The sequence below is a fragment of the Hyla sarda genome, chromosome 4 (genome assembly GCF_029499605.1).
Source record: "Hyla sarda isolate aHylSar1 chromosome 4, aHylSar1.hap1, whole genome shotgun sequence".
NCBI lineage: Eukaryota > Metazoa > Chordata > Amphibia > Anura > Hylidae > Hyla > Hyla sarda.
Window position 1 is genome coordinate 309,770,831 of NC_079192.1, and position 14,577 is coordinate 309,785,407.

At 42.9% G+C, this 14,577-nt stretch overlaps 2 protein-coding genes across 2 annotated transcripts in view; one reads left to right on the forward strand and one right to left on the reverse strand.

The window, feature by feature from the left end:
• Positions 1-12,888, reverse strand: part of LOC130369495 (uncharacterized) — a 31,117-nt gene extending 18,229 nt beyond the window's left edge. Inside the window, exon 1 of the mRNA XM_056574833.1 lies at positions 12,828-12,888. The gene's annotated coding sequence lies outside the window, so the exon portion shown is untranslated. The remainder of the gene's footprint in view (positions 1-12,827) is intronic.
• LOC130369494 (trichohyalin-like) overlaps positions 1-14,577 on the forward strand; it is an 81,322-nt gene that overhangs the window by 7,019 nt on the left and 59,726 nt on the right. The gene's annotated exons all lie outside the window — the stretch shown is intronic.

Below are 14,577 nucleotides of genomic sequence, written 5' to 3' on the forward strand. Positions count from 1 at the left end.
GCGAATATATGGACGAATATTCGTCATATATTCGCGAATATTCGCATATTCGTTATATTCTCGTTTTATTTCCGCATATGCGAAAATACGCATATGCGAAAATTAGCATGCGCGACAATTTGCATATGCGAAAAGTAACATATACAAATTTTCGCATATGCGAATTTTCGCACGCCAGTCTCATACAGTGGTATTACAGCCTTCTTTACACCACACAAGCTGGAAGCAGAGAGGGATGATCACTGTGATGTGTACTGTGAAGAAAAAAAAAAAAAAAAAAAACGAATATTCGTAATTACGAATATATAGCGCTATATTCGCGAAATTCGCGAATTCGTGAATATGCGATATTCGCGAATAATATTCGCATTGCGAATATTCGCGAGCAACACTAAATATTAGCTATATTATATTATAATTTATGTTTCACATAGATGATCCTTTATTCACATAAAGGGTCATGTAAAAAAATATAGCGAGCAGAGATAAGGTTGAGCGAATGAACATGCACTGATCCTTTGCTTTGTGCACTCATGGACAATTGCTTTAGGCATGTTTGTATTTAACCTTTGACCATCAAAATGTCAGATAAAGGAAATACCAAACTATGTTTTCAAGTCACCTAATACTCATGCCACTTTGATCATCTTCAGTCTAACCATACATCATGACGTGGCTCAGTTCCACAACAATTTCAAAAGGGTTTCCTTGGGTCACTTTACGGGAAACAACAGAGGAGCATTTTTTTTAATAGAACTTAAAAGTAATAAGGCCTAAGTTACACTGACGAATTGTATGACAAAAAATAATTTAAATTTCATGGTTTGCAAAGTGAAGTAGCAACATGCAACAATAAGCGAGAGCCTTAAAGGGGTACTCCAGCGCTTAGACATCTTATCCCCTATCCAAAGGATAGGGCATAAGATGCCTGATCGCAGGGGTCCCGCCGCTGGGGACCCCCGTGATCTTGCACGCAGCACCCCAGTTAAAATCTGCCATGCCCCCTCCCATAGGCTTGCATTGAGGGGCGGAGGTGCAACGTCTCACGCCGCCTGAACCGTGGTCGCCGGTAATCAGACCCGGAGCGAACATGCTCCGGGGACTGATTTTAACTGGGGTGCTGCGTGCAAGATTACGGGGGGGTCCCCAGCGGCGGGACCCCCGTGATCACATATCTTATCCCCTATCCTTTGGATAGGGGATAAGATGTCTAAGCGCGGAGTACCCCTTTAATATGGACATCCTTGCTGAATATTTCTTATTATATTTTATGTTACTGTAAATCCAGTGACAAGAATAGGATTATGGCTTATTAATTGATCATTTTTTTTTATGTGTCAGAAAAGTGTTGAGATTTTCAAGCTCCATATTGTAAGGCTATGTGCACACACAGGGGGAGATTCCTTTTTCACAGGCCTTTTAAAAAATAAAAGAAGCGATCTGATTGGTTGATATGGGCAACTGAGCAATTTTTCCTCTGGACAGGTTTTGATAAATCTCCCCCACCACAGGATAGTGAATAAAGTGAGATCATGGGGGGGGGGTCTGACCACTGGGACACCCTGCAATCTGCAAAACGGGGTTCAGAGTCTTTGTCTTTAATGGTGCGGCACCATACATGCGTGTTACCACTCTATTCAGTATCTATAGAGATGCCACAGGTATCCGAGCACAACGCTTGACTACTATGGGCAGCTCCTGAAGAAATGAATAGAAAGGCAATGCACATGCGCAACTCGCTGTTCCATTTATAACAAAGTCCTAGGGCCCTGTTCTGAAGAGTGGAATCCCCCCTTGTCACATTCCGAAAAGCCACAACTTTTATGTTTCCATCACTGTAACTTAAAGAAGATATCCAGTGGTGAAAAACTTATCCCCTATCCAAAGGATAGGGGATAAGTTGCAGATCGCGGGGGGTCTGACTGCTGGGGCCCCCGCAATCTCCTGCACGGGGCCCCAGCAGCCCGCGGGAAGGGGGGGTGTCGACCTCCTCACGAAGCGGCGACTGACACGCCACCTCAATACAACTCTATGGCAGAGCCGGAGCGCTACCTTCGGCAATCTCCGGCTCTGTCATAGCGATGTATTGACGGGGGGGTGTCAGCCGCTGCTTCGTGCGGTGGTTGACACCCGCTATCTGACTGGAGAGCCTGGCCCCTGAACAGAGAGATCGCAGGGGGCCCCAGTGGTCGGACCCCCCGCGATCTCAAACTTATCCCCTATCCTTAGGATAGGGGATACGTTTTTCACCACTGGACTACCCCTTTAATGAGGGCTTCCTTTTTTGCAGGAGGAGTTTTATTGTTCAGTGGTATAGTTTTGGAGAATAGAACTGTTTTTTAAATCTGTCTGGGTTAGGCTGGGTTCACATATATCGGGCGTTCAGCATAGTTTCCCTCTGGTGTGCACCGGAGGGAAACTGATGCTAGAACTGATCCCATTCATTTGAATGGGGAAGTTCACAATCATCCAGCATCTCAACTTTGATGCCAGATGGTTGGACACGCCAGAGAGCACCAGAGAGGGGAACACAGTTTGCTGCCTTCCCCTGTCAACCGTCCAGAAGCAATGGATGCCGGATGCCATACAACTGATGACAACTTGTCATCAGTTGTGGGATCAGTTGCGTGGAGATCCAGGATGAGTTCACCTATGCCATATGTGAACCCAGCCTTACATGGAGAAAAATAGCAATTCTTTTATTGTCTTTTACATTTCTAATTCTGTGCTGTTTACTATTCAGCATAAATAACGGGTTAACTTTATATTGTTGATAAAATATATAGCTTTTTTGTTTTACCACTTCTGCACACTAAAAAAATAAAAAGGTGTTATCGCATTCAATGACCAATAACATGCGTGAAGGCTATTTTTTGGGGGGATGAGTTATCAGTTTTTGTTGGTACTACTTTTGGATAATTACATCATTTTAATTGTTTTTATTCAATTTTTCTGGAAAATGGGAGACACAAAAGCAGCAATGTGGGTTAAATAATGCAATATTTTAATACTTTGTGTCAATAACAAAATGGCAGAATCCAAGGTTGGCTAAGGGGAAGATAAGAAAACATTACTGGAATAGTAGATGCATCTCTATCCTGAGATTAAAATAAAAAAGGAATAAGAAGGGAAGACTAAATAGACCGTGAAGACTTTGTTTCCATAAGTCTTTCATTTTTGTTTTTGGGCTCAGTGATATAATACACTGAACCCACACCATCACAGTGCTGTAATAGTATGTCAGATCTAGGCAGTTTCCGTGATGTGCTATTATGGCGCAGACAGGAAGAGGTTAAAGCATCAAGGATTCTTTCCCATGTGTTGACATGAAATACTTTTGGATAAAGTAAAATAACTGGAGCAGACTAGAAATGCGCTGTATGTTTCCCGAGAACACAGTATGCAAGATATTGTATCACACTTTGTAAATGCTCCCTATGGCTTACATCTGTTGCATTGTCCAAATGTGAGCGCATAACCTTTGTCCTTGCACATGACTCTCATTATTAAGTCATTATCGGCTCCAGAATTTATGAAGTGTATCCAGACTGCACAAAAGGGTCTTATTCCCGATTTTACATTACTGTCCATGTGGAATTAGGCAGGTGGAAGTCCAGGTGGCCTTACACCTTAGCTAGCTGGCAACTAAGCGTTTGTTCATCCTAAAGCTATTCCCCCCTACCCCCTCATCCCACATACACATGAACGCTAGGCCGAGCCAACCAAGCATGTGTTCTCAATAGGGAGAGGGGGATAAATTGCTGCCAGACACTTCTGGCGGTGGAGATCAGACATGTTGAAATCCAACATTACTTTAGGCATTAATCTTATCAGATTATTTTCAGATGTGCATCCTTGTCATGAATTGTTATCTAGAAGTTTAGTCTTGGTTTATGTGGTATCCCGAAGGTATACCGCTGGATCCTGGGCTAGGCACGGGGGCAATAAAGACTCAGATGCTAAGTTACAGACAACAGTAGCTTTACTGAGGGTAGACAGTTGGTAAAGTCTATACAGTTCAGCCAGAGCACAAGGGGGTGACCAGTGACAAAGAGACCTTAAAGGGGTACTCCGGTGAAAACCTTTTTTCTTTTAAATTAACTGGTGGCAGAAAGTTAAACATATTTGTAAATTACTTCTATTAAAAAATCTTAATCCTTCCAGTACTTATTAGCTGCTGAATGCTACAGAGGAAATTCCTTTCTTTTTGGAACACTGATGACATCACAAGCACATCAAAAGCTCTACCGCAGACATTCTTTTATAAATCTGAGCCTATAAGGCTAAGTTTCTGCTTTTTTTTGTGGCCCCAAAAAAACCCAGATAAACACCACAGCATTTTACTGTGTTTGGCATTTTTCTTGCGTTTTTTCTGGCGTTTTTTGCCTTTGAGTGGAAATTGCATTTTTGGCCCTTTTTTGGACATTTTTTCTAAATTTGTTGGGTACAAAAACAAAAAAAAGGAGCGATGGGAAAAAAAATTATTTAATGACATTTATATTTTTTATAACGAAATTTAACATTTTTTATAAAGTGTATGTGTGTTTTACTTTTTTTCCTCTATTTTTTACATTTTAGGTAGTACTACTACTCCCAGCATGGAACAGACTGTTCCATGATGGGAGTAGTAGTACCTGTACTAATAGACATATCGCCCCAGGTGTAACTCCTGCCACTCGATGCGATTATCCATAATATAGCAGAGATGTGAAGGAGTTCTATACAGCGATCGCATGTCTGCTCTGCACTAAGGCCGGCTAGTGATGTGAATAGAACATATTTTCCGCCCAGAGTGGGGATTGGCCGGGTGGTGGCAACCAATCCCCACTCTCAGAGGGAAATATGAATCAGTGATGTTCTATTCCCATCACTGGCCGGCCAAAGTATAGTGCAGAGATGCGAGCGCTGTATAGAGCTGCTCCGCATCTCTGCAAAGATAGGATGATCAAGAGTGACACCCGCTGTGATCTGTCCTTAACTGCAGGTACTACTGCTCCCAACATGGAGCACACTCTGCTCCATGCTGGCAGCTGTAGTACCTGCATAAATAGACAGATCGCAGCGAGTGTCACTCCTGACACCTGCTGTCATCCTTCTGTATAATGAATAGATGCTGCCGGCCACTCTTATGACATATACCTATATAAACCAATAGTATATGGCCGTAGACAAACAAGGTACCGACCAGTGTTTGGCGCCAAAGAATACTAGAAATACCTATCAAGATGCACCAAACTGACACAATATATAATGAATAAGTATAAATCTTTATTGTTACCAAATAGAATAAAACATGATGAAAAATCAGCAGCAGCCAGAAAGAAAAATACTCGAGACAAAGGGATCAAATATTGTCCCACAGAGAGTTGTGATTGGCTGGAACCATCTGGCCAGTCAAAGCTCTCTGCGGGAAATATGAATAGGTGTATATATACGGCAGTGCAGGGGACCATAGAAGAGCGGCCGGTCGCATCTATACAGATTTATCAAAACCTGTGCAAAGGAAAAGCTGCCCAGATTGCTTCTTTCATTTTTAACAAGGACTCTGCAAAATGAAAGAAGCGATCTGATTGGTTGCTATGGATAACTGGGCAACTTTTCCTCTGCACTGGTTTTGATCGATCTCCCCTATAAAGTCCAAAGGGGTGCAAAAATGTATGAGCAATTTCAGGACTGACGTAATCCTTGAATGTGTGGGTGTTAGGACAGGATGCGATAAAGAGAAACAATGGTTGCATTGGTGAGATGTACAAAATAAAATGTATACAGGAAAATGGATAAGCATTATTGAAGAGGTGGCTTCTCACAGCGCTAAATATTTAGAATGGTAGACACTTCCCTGATATGCAAGGTGGCGGCTGTACAATGCAAAGTGAGAAAAGAAGGCACCGTTCTTTATAACATTATCATCTGTATTGGCACAGATGCTGGAGGGGTGGCTGATTCATCCATTGTTATTTATTTTACCAATCAAAAAATGAGCAATGCAGAAGATGGGTACACGCAGATATAGGGCTGTAGTTAGGGGCCCAATACAACAGTTACCGTATTTTTCGCCATATAAGATGCACTTTTTCTTCCCCAAAACTGGGGGGAAAAAGTCGGTGCGTCTTATACGGCGAATACACCCCTATCGCGGCGGTCCCTGCGGCCATCAACGGCCGGGACCCGCGGCTAATACAGGACATCACCGATCACGGTGATGCCCTGTATTAACCCTTCAGACGCGGCGATCAAAGCTGACCGCCGCATTTGAAGCGAAAGTGACACTAACCCGGCTGTTCAGTCGGGCTGTTCGGGACCGCCGCAATTTCACCGCGGCGGTCCCGAACAGCCCGACTGAATAGCCGGGTTTGTGCTTACAGGACACCGGGAGGGACCTTACCTGCCTCCTCCGTTCAGGGATCCCCTGTATGGCCGGCGCTCTCCTTCCTCGTCGTCGCGTACGTGCGTTGGCGTGCGTAACGACGTGATGGCGGGCACAGAGAGCGAGGATACCAGGCCGGCAGCAGAGACGTTCCGGAGCGACGGGGACACGGCGACAGTGATGGAGCGACATCGAAGGCAGCGGTGACGGGTCCGGAGCGGCGGGGACACGTGAGTATTACCTCCTATGCAGTGGTCTTCAATCCGCGGACCTCCAGATGTTGAAAACTACAACTCCCAGCATGCTCGGACAGCCAACGGCTGTCCGGGCATGCTGGGAGTTGTAGTTTTGCAACATCTGGAGGTCCGCAGGTTGAAGACCACTATTGGGTTCAAAATCTTTATTTTTTTAGATTTTGCACCTATAAATTGGGTGCTTCTTATACGCCGGTGCTATTAAAAAAGAAAAAAAAGTCATGTGTGCATCACAGAGAATATCATGCAAAAATTACAGAACTTCATAACCTTCAAATCCACCTGTATTGAATTGATGAATACAATAAAAAAAATACATAAAAATGAAATGTATATGTCCATTAAGAGGAGGAAACTGGCCAAGGTTGTCGGATTATTTTGATTCTCATTAGAAGAGTCTGCTGTATATGTGGCTTGTTTTCTGATGATGGTGCCGGCTTGGCACAGTTTATCAGAACTGGTCCTAGTCTTACGCTAAGTTCACATGTCGGAATGTTCCGGAGTCCGCTAGGACTGCACAGGAATGTGCTGTCTCATAGATGCATTCCATGCGGTGTCTGCAGAAAGAATGAACGTGTTCATTCTATCTGCGGAAACGGAAAACTGAATTTCCATGCCAGAAACATCTTCCACGGAAATTCTGCCATGTGCACAGCGCAGCAGAATCCTGTTGAATTCAACAGGACTCTGCTGCAGCAGAATTTTGGTGCGGACATTCCAAGCAGAATTTGGCACGGAGATTCTGACATAAGAAAATGGCCTTAAAGAGGTACGCCGCCCCTAGACATCTTATCCCCTATCCAAAGGACCCCCGCAACCCCCACACCACAGACATCCGATGCACGGAGCGAACTTCGCTCTATGCCATCACGCCCCCTCCCATAGACTTGCATTGAGGGGACGGGGCGTGACGTCACACGGGGGCGGAGTCGTGACGTCACGTACTTCCGTTCCCGTGGTCGGGACCCAGACCCTCCACCGCTTCCGGAGCAGAAACAGGTGGGTGCCGCTTGCTATATTGCGGGGGTCCCCAGCGGCAGGTTCCCTGCGATCAGACATCTTATCCCCTATCTTTTGGATAGGGGATAAGATGTCTAGGGGTGGAGTACCCCTTTAAAGGCAAGAATTAAGAAAATTGCATTGAAAGAGGAGATTGATAATATTGTACTTTCCTCATCTAATACTAAAAGTGTATTACATATATAATGAATACATTTATTACTTGTTTCAATGGGGAAGCTTCATGTAATTTAGAGAGGAAGGTGGTCATGAAGACATATAATACATAACACATATTACTCAGACTACAAAGTACAGGATGCTGATAACACAAAACAATATCCAGAGGCCTAATAGTAAAGCTAGGTAACAATGAGGTAGGTAAAATATGAGCAGAGGACATTTCACAGTCTTCAGGCATGTCGTGTCATCACGTGTTGAGATCCTTCTATCAATCATTTATGTGCTCTGTAGTAAAAGCAAACAAAGATTGCACAAAGGTGGGTCACTTCATGACATCATATGAATCAGCCCCCTACCAGAAATGCTCATACTTAGGAATGGGGTGGTGGTGACTGGTATAAAAAAAAATGAAAATCCTTACTCTATATGTGAATCAGGAAATCTGACAATGAGTCACAGAGAAATTGCATTATCTGTAATAGAAATTGTGCAGGAAACTGGAATGATGAAACACAAAGTGATGTTAACGAAGGTTTTTGGAATGTCAGTATATGGGGAGCGTATGTTGTCTATGTTACTAACCTGTGAGCAGTAAGGAAACACTAACGCATGTATGAATTCTGGGGAAATATGACCCGCTGAGTGAGCAATGTCGTGTACTGTATCATTTCCAATGGGCTGTGATTAGGGAGATCTATTGTTAGTTTACCAGCATGACCATACACCCCATTGAAGCTTTATATAATAGTATCTCATGGTGTGGCCTTGTGGGGGATTAATGAGACAAGTGATTTGGAATGCATATGTGTTCCAAGTACAAGGCGTGTACCATGATGTCAGCGCAACTGTTTAGCTCATTCAGGGAGACAAAACCAGCAGAAACGTTCCTGTACACGGTCCTTCGTTCTATGTCGCCACTTACTTTAACAATATAAAATCTGCTCAGCTTGAGTGGAAAATTATAGTCCAGTATACTGTATATGAGATGGAAACAATTTAAGAAAAATTTAATTTCCGTTGTACATATTGTTCAATAAAGACTTTCATTGGATTGTAGTGTATCCAACCACAACCTCCCTGGTAACATTAACTGTTCGCTACGAGTTCCCAAAGATTGGAACTGCAATGATCACCTGACCACTGAGAATTTATTTCCATTGTACCATTCATTTCCGTTGTACATATCATTGTTCAATGGAGACTTTCTTTGGTGGAAGTGTATCCAACCACAACCTCCCTGGTAACATCAACTGTTCGCTACGAGTTTCCAAAGATTTGGACTGCGATGATCACCTGACCACTGAGAAGGCCGCATTTGGTCTTCATTGATGATTAGTTATTGACAAACATAGAAGTTCTGCTAATACAGATAGTTCTGAAGTTGTACACTGGATACTCTGAGTATATAGTACAGTTTAACTGTGTGTACCTATGCCAAAGCTGCATACCCTAGCGACCTCTTGAAGATATATGGATGATTTCTCTGTTGAAACATTAACTTAACTAGACAATATTTCTGCTCATATGTTAAAGGGAATCTGTCAGCAGCATCACCCGGACTATATACAAAAAAGAAGGTTGCAACAGCACTCTTGGTCAAAAAATGGAGGCTCTTAGCGTACTTTTTGATCAAAACATGTTCCCCATCCACCACGCGGAGGTGGACCCTAACACCCCCATTCTACTCCCCTCTGCTGGGCATATAGCCTCTGACTGGGTGACATGCAGGATCCAACAGGGAAATACCCGCACTAACCTGTTTATACAGGGTAATAGTGCAGGTGATGCTGATTGTAACGCAGGTTACCTCTTCCAAATCTGTTGCGCCATTTTGGAGATAAATAGAAAAATTCAAATGTACAAATGATCTTCTATCCAGTGTATCGTTCTACCCACCCGCACAAGCCCTGTAATACAGTCCCCCTCATAAATATTCTTCTCTCCAGCACATCGCTGATATGTGGTTTGACCTCAGAAAAGCAGAGCATGAGTGCTGGTGGGCCAGGGCCATACATGACGTGTTGGCGTTGCACTGGAGAGAAGAATATTTATGAAGGGGGCTGGGTTAAAAGGGCCGGGTGTGCAGAGGGGTGCACCATTGGGCTGGGAATGTCCTTAGTGCTCCAAGAAGGTAATTTGTATATTAGGAGTTTTTTCTATATATCTCAGAAATGGAGAAGGTAACTGCATTACAATCATTATAACTTGCACTATAAACAGGTTGGTGTGGGGGATGCTGCTGACAGATTTCTTTTAACGCAAAAACGTAGCAGTGGCTATACAACAAATCCCAACAAATGGACATATACTGTACCAGCCACATATGGTGTAAGCATGGTATAGCTGCCCCCAACGTTTTTAATAATTGGAGCTGCTTATGACACTAAGGCATTTTGTGGTATATTTGTAAATCACAGTGCAGGGACTCAACTCTCCTGGTATTGACTCCAGGCTATTCTGACATACACACCTCCTCTACACCATATCTCAGCCTGACTTCTTCTGCAGTGCACCTACTGTTAAATGGTGACTAGTAAAGAGGCCTTGATCTAACCAGGAAAATGTATATCTCATACATTTGTAATACATCACAATACATCCATCAGAAAACTAACTTCTGGAAGAACATAGTGCATTTGCCTTTAAGGAGCCAAAAATAATTGGTTACAATTCTTGAGTCCACAAAGGAAATTATATCATGCAATTCCCTGTTCCCGGCTGCTGAAGACCTGGCATCTAACACTGCCTAAAGGATACATTCTAAATGTTATTTAAGTTTGCACCCTGATTTTGTCAATGGCAAACAGATTGGGACTTAGAGGTTCCACAAACTCTTACTTTAAAAAAAAAAAAGTCTACACAATGTGACCCAGGGTCTCTTATAGGCAGCCTGCGATGTTTATTGTGTGTCTCTTAGATAGTTTAATGCCAATATATATATATATATATATATATATATATATATATATATAAAATAGTTTGTACCATACTGTACACTATGTCAATATTCTGTTTGGCCTGCCATGTAGTATTCTTCTTATCTTCTTATCTTAAACACAAACACACATTAGGGATGATTTCATAGGAAGCCAACAAACACACCAGTATGAATTCAGGTAGAGAGAAAAACAGAGATGGTCGTCATCCACAACATTTCTCAGTGAAATTCATTAAACTAACAGGTTGTTTGTGTACTTTATGATTATGAAGTGCAAGCCCGCTAGCCACGTCAAGGCCACCTGTAAGTAGCGGGTCCCTAACATCCCTAGCATAAAATAGTGCCGCACTGAGCGGCAACCACCACCGCTGCAACACCAGTGCCCACAGGGGGAATGGCCCACTGGCAGAGCAGCCCCAATGCTGCCCGAACCAGTCCCTGGGCCGCTCCTCCCACAGACACGGTGCCGCGGCAGTAATGGACGCCGCACAGAACAGAGTGCTGACCAAAAACCAATATGTTTTTGGAGCATTGGAGGAAACTATACGAAACCCACAAGTCACATAGAGTACATACAAATTTCATCCAAAAATCCAACAATTGAAAAGGTGCACAAACAAACGTCACAACAAATGCAGGAATATTTCGATGCTGACCATGATCAATGCATCAGCAAAGGTAGAAAAAACTTTTATTTTTCATCATGCAACGTGTTTCACTGTGCATGGACAGCTTCCTCAGGCACTCCAGAAATGATTCCAGTGAAAAATTTTTTTTTTTTTTGTACAAATTTTATCCATATGTTGGGTGAATTTTTGGCATGTAAACTGGTATCCACTGGACTTTAAGGTACATATGTTGAACAGTGTGAGAAGAGCACTAGGCTCTAGCCCATATGTCAATCTTACTAGCAATGCTCGTTCCTCAGATAGGCCACAGAGGGACCACACCTTAAACAATCATATAATCATCATGTGCGGCGCCTTGGGTTTGTAAAGAGATTCTACAACAAACATCTCATACAAAGACTGTTACAATATTTGAAGAATTTATAGGGCCGTGTTGATGTATGTGTCTCAGCAGCATAGCGTGAAAGTTAAATAGCTTCATTTTCTATGTTTGCTATTTCAGAAATCAGCACGTTCCTATCTGCTGTGGTTTGCAATATAAATGACGGGAGTTAATGGATCTGGAGATGGGACTGTAATATGACTCTCATGGCATTCTAAATAAATAAATAATAGCATATCGCAAATTCCAAGGCACATCTGGGATAGAAGGGCTGATGTCACAGGAATGGAATTGAAGCCTCTGGAAGGTGCAGTGTTATTTTTTAATGTTGAAATTCCACAGAGACCACCAGGCCTCACTACCTCATCGAATTCATGTATCCTTAACTTTTTATATACACAGGGGCCAAGTCATGTGAGGAATGTATACTGCAGCATATGTCTGGCAGTAATTACATTCCGCAAGAGTTGGCGCTCTGCACTTGTGAATTTCATTCCCTTTTTAGGGGGAAATATAATTTTGGACTATGAAGTGCGTTGGGCAGGTCTAAGGCTGAATTCTTGAAAGAACAAGCATGTACAGTACAACTGTTATCTTGTGCTTCATCACAAAGCAATACAAATAATGCACATCTACCTGTAAAATGACTACAAAATACAGACATGGCAAGTTTATAATTTATAGGCACACTGGCATAGTGGGTAGTTGTGGGTCTAAAGCAGTGTTCCCCAACCTTTAACAGCTCAAAGCAAATCACATCACAGAATTTTCTTATTACCAAGGGGCACCCCCCCCCCAGCCTAAGTAGAGCACGTACAACCTCAACCCCTGTGGACAGCAATGTGTACTAAATCTACTCCCCCTGCCCCCCTCCCCCTCCAGGAATGCAGGAGTATTCTACACCCTACACTCCGTGGATAGCTATGTGCATTGATGTGCCCCCACAACACCCAAACAATCTCTTAGCCCCCCCCCCCACACACACACACCCATGTCTATAGCAATGTGCACCAAATCCATATTGCCAACCTTTCCACTTCCTTCCCCTTGTATAGCAGTGTGTACTGACACCTACCTCTCCTGGATATCAGTCTGCACTGACACCACCATCCCTCCCCTGGATAGCAGGGTACAAAGAAACCCCCATCTTCCCTGGATAGCAGGGTGCACTGAAATCTCCCCCCCCCCCCATACACACACACACACACACACTCCTAATTAGCAGTCTGCACTCATATTATGGACTTGCAACTGTCCCTCTCCATCCCAGCCACTCGAGAGGCACAGTTCTGCAGTGCACTGATGTTTATTTCCTTCTCTTTCTCTCTCTCTCCTCCAGTAAATGTCAGGTTGGGACCAAAATATGTATAGGGCCAAGTGTAGGATAATTTTTTAGTGCTGGAGTACCCCTTTAATTAGTAATGGAGTATAGCTGTAGGTTTAGACTAAAAAAAATTGTTTTTTTAGTCTGTAACCAAGGAAACAGATTGATCAACAGAGGAGCTGTAGACACAAAACATTTGAAGGGTAAGATCACACAGTGCATCCGTGGCATATTTGATGCTGCAGATAAGCTGCCGGCAGTCATAGAGCAAGTGAGTTCTCGGCTCCCTGTAGCTCTGTGTGTCTGCTCGTAGCAGCGGATTTCCCGCCAGCAGTCATGAGCTGACACACAGAGTTACCCGGCCCAGCAAGGAGCTCAAGCTGCAATCACTCTATGACTACCGGAAGCTCATCCCCAGTGTCAAATATGCCACAAATGTGCTGTGTGTGACCCTACACAAATAGTTTTAAACAAGACAATTGGTAATTGAAATAATAAAACGGAAACATGATCGCAAAGTTGAAGGGCTATTTGTGTAATGCAAAGTGGTGCTTGAAAGTTTGTAAACCCATCAGAATGTTTTATATGGCTGTATAAATTTGACTTACATCAGAGTTTAAAGTTCATAAAATAGATAAAGAAAGCAAAATAGTCAAAATATTAGACTTAGTAATTTATTTATTGAGGAAATCAATCCAAAGTCAGTTGTTTTCAATCAATGACAATCAGGTGTTAGTGGGTGACCATTGACCTATTTAAAGAACAGAGATCTTTCAAAGTCTGATCTTCACAACACATGTTTGTAGAAGTGTACCATGGCCTGAACAAAGGAGGTTTGTTGATGCTCATGAGGCTGGAAAAGGTTACAAAACAATTTATAAAGAGTATGAACTATTATTAACTCTCCTCCCAGGGCTAGTTGACCCACAAAGATTATGCCAAGACAAGTATAATAGTCCACGGGGTGACAGAAAAACCCATGTTACAAGATTTTTAAAAATCAGGACACTGAACAAGTATAGTGTGCATGACAGGGTTGCCAGGAGAACATCACTACTCCTCAAAAAGAACATTGCTACCCATCTGCAGTTTACTAAAGATCACATGGACAAAGCCAGTAGGCTACTGGAACAATCTTTTGTAGATGGATGAGACAAAAATAGAGCTTTTTTGTTTAACCCCTTAAGGATGCAGCCTGTTTTTACCTAAATGATCTAGCCTGATTTTTCAAATCTGACAAGTGTCTCTTTAGTGGTAATAACTTTGACATGCGAAACGTTGCTCTGTTTGTGATTGTGGCTGTTTGTCAATTGCACTCCCTTTGCTTAATAAAAGAACCCGTGGATTCGAGTGAGTAGCAGTCCGTTCGATTTCTACTGTGTGGACATTTCGATCTACTCTTCTGTGGAACTGAGCACCACTTTCACGGACTGCAAGGTAGCAACGGTAGAAGTGCAGAGCTGGGGGAATTTGTGGACTAGTAAGATGTCTTAAAGTGGTA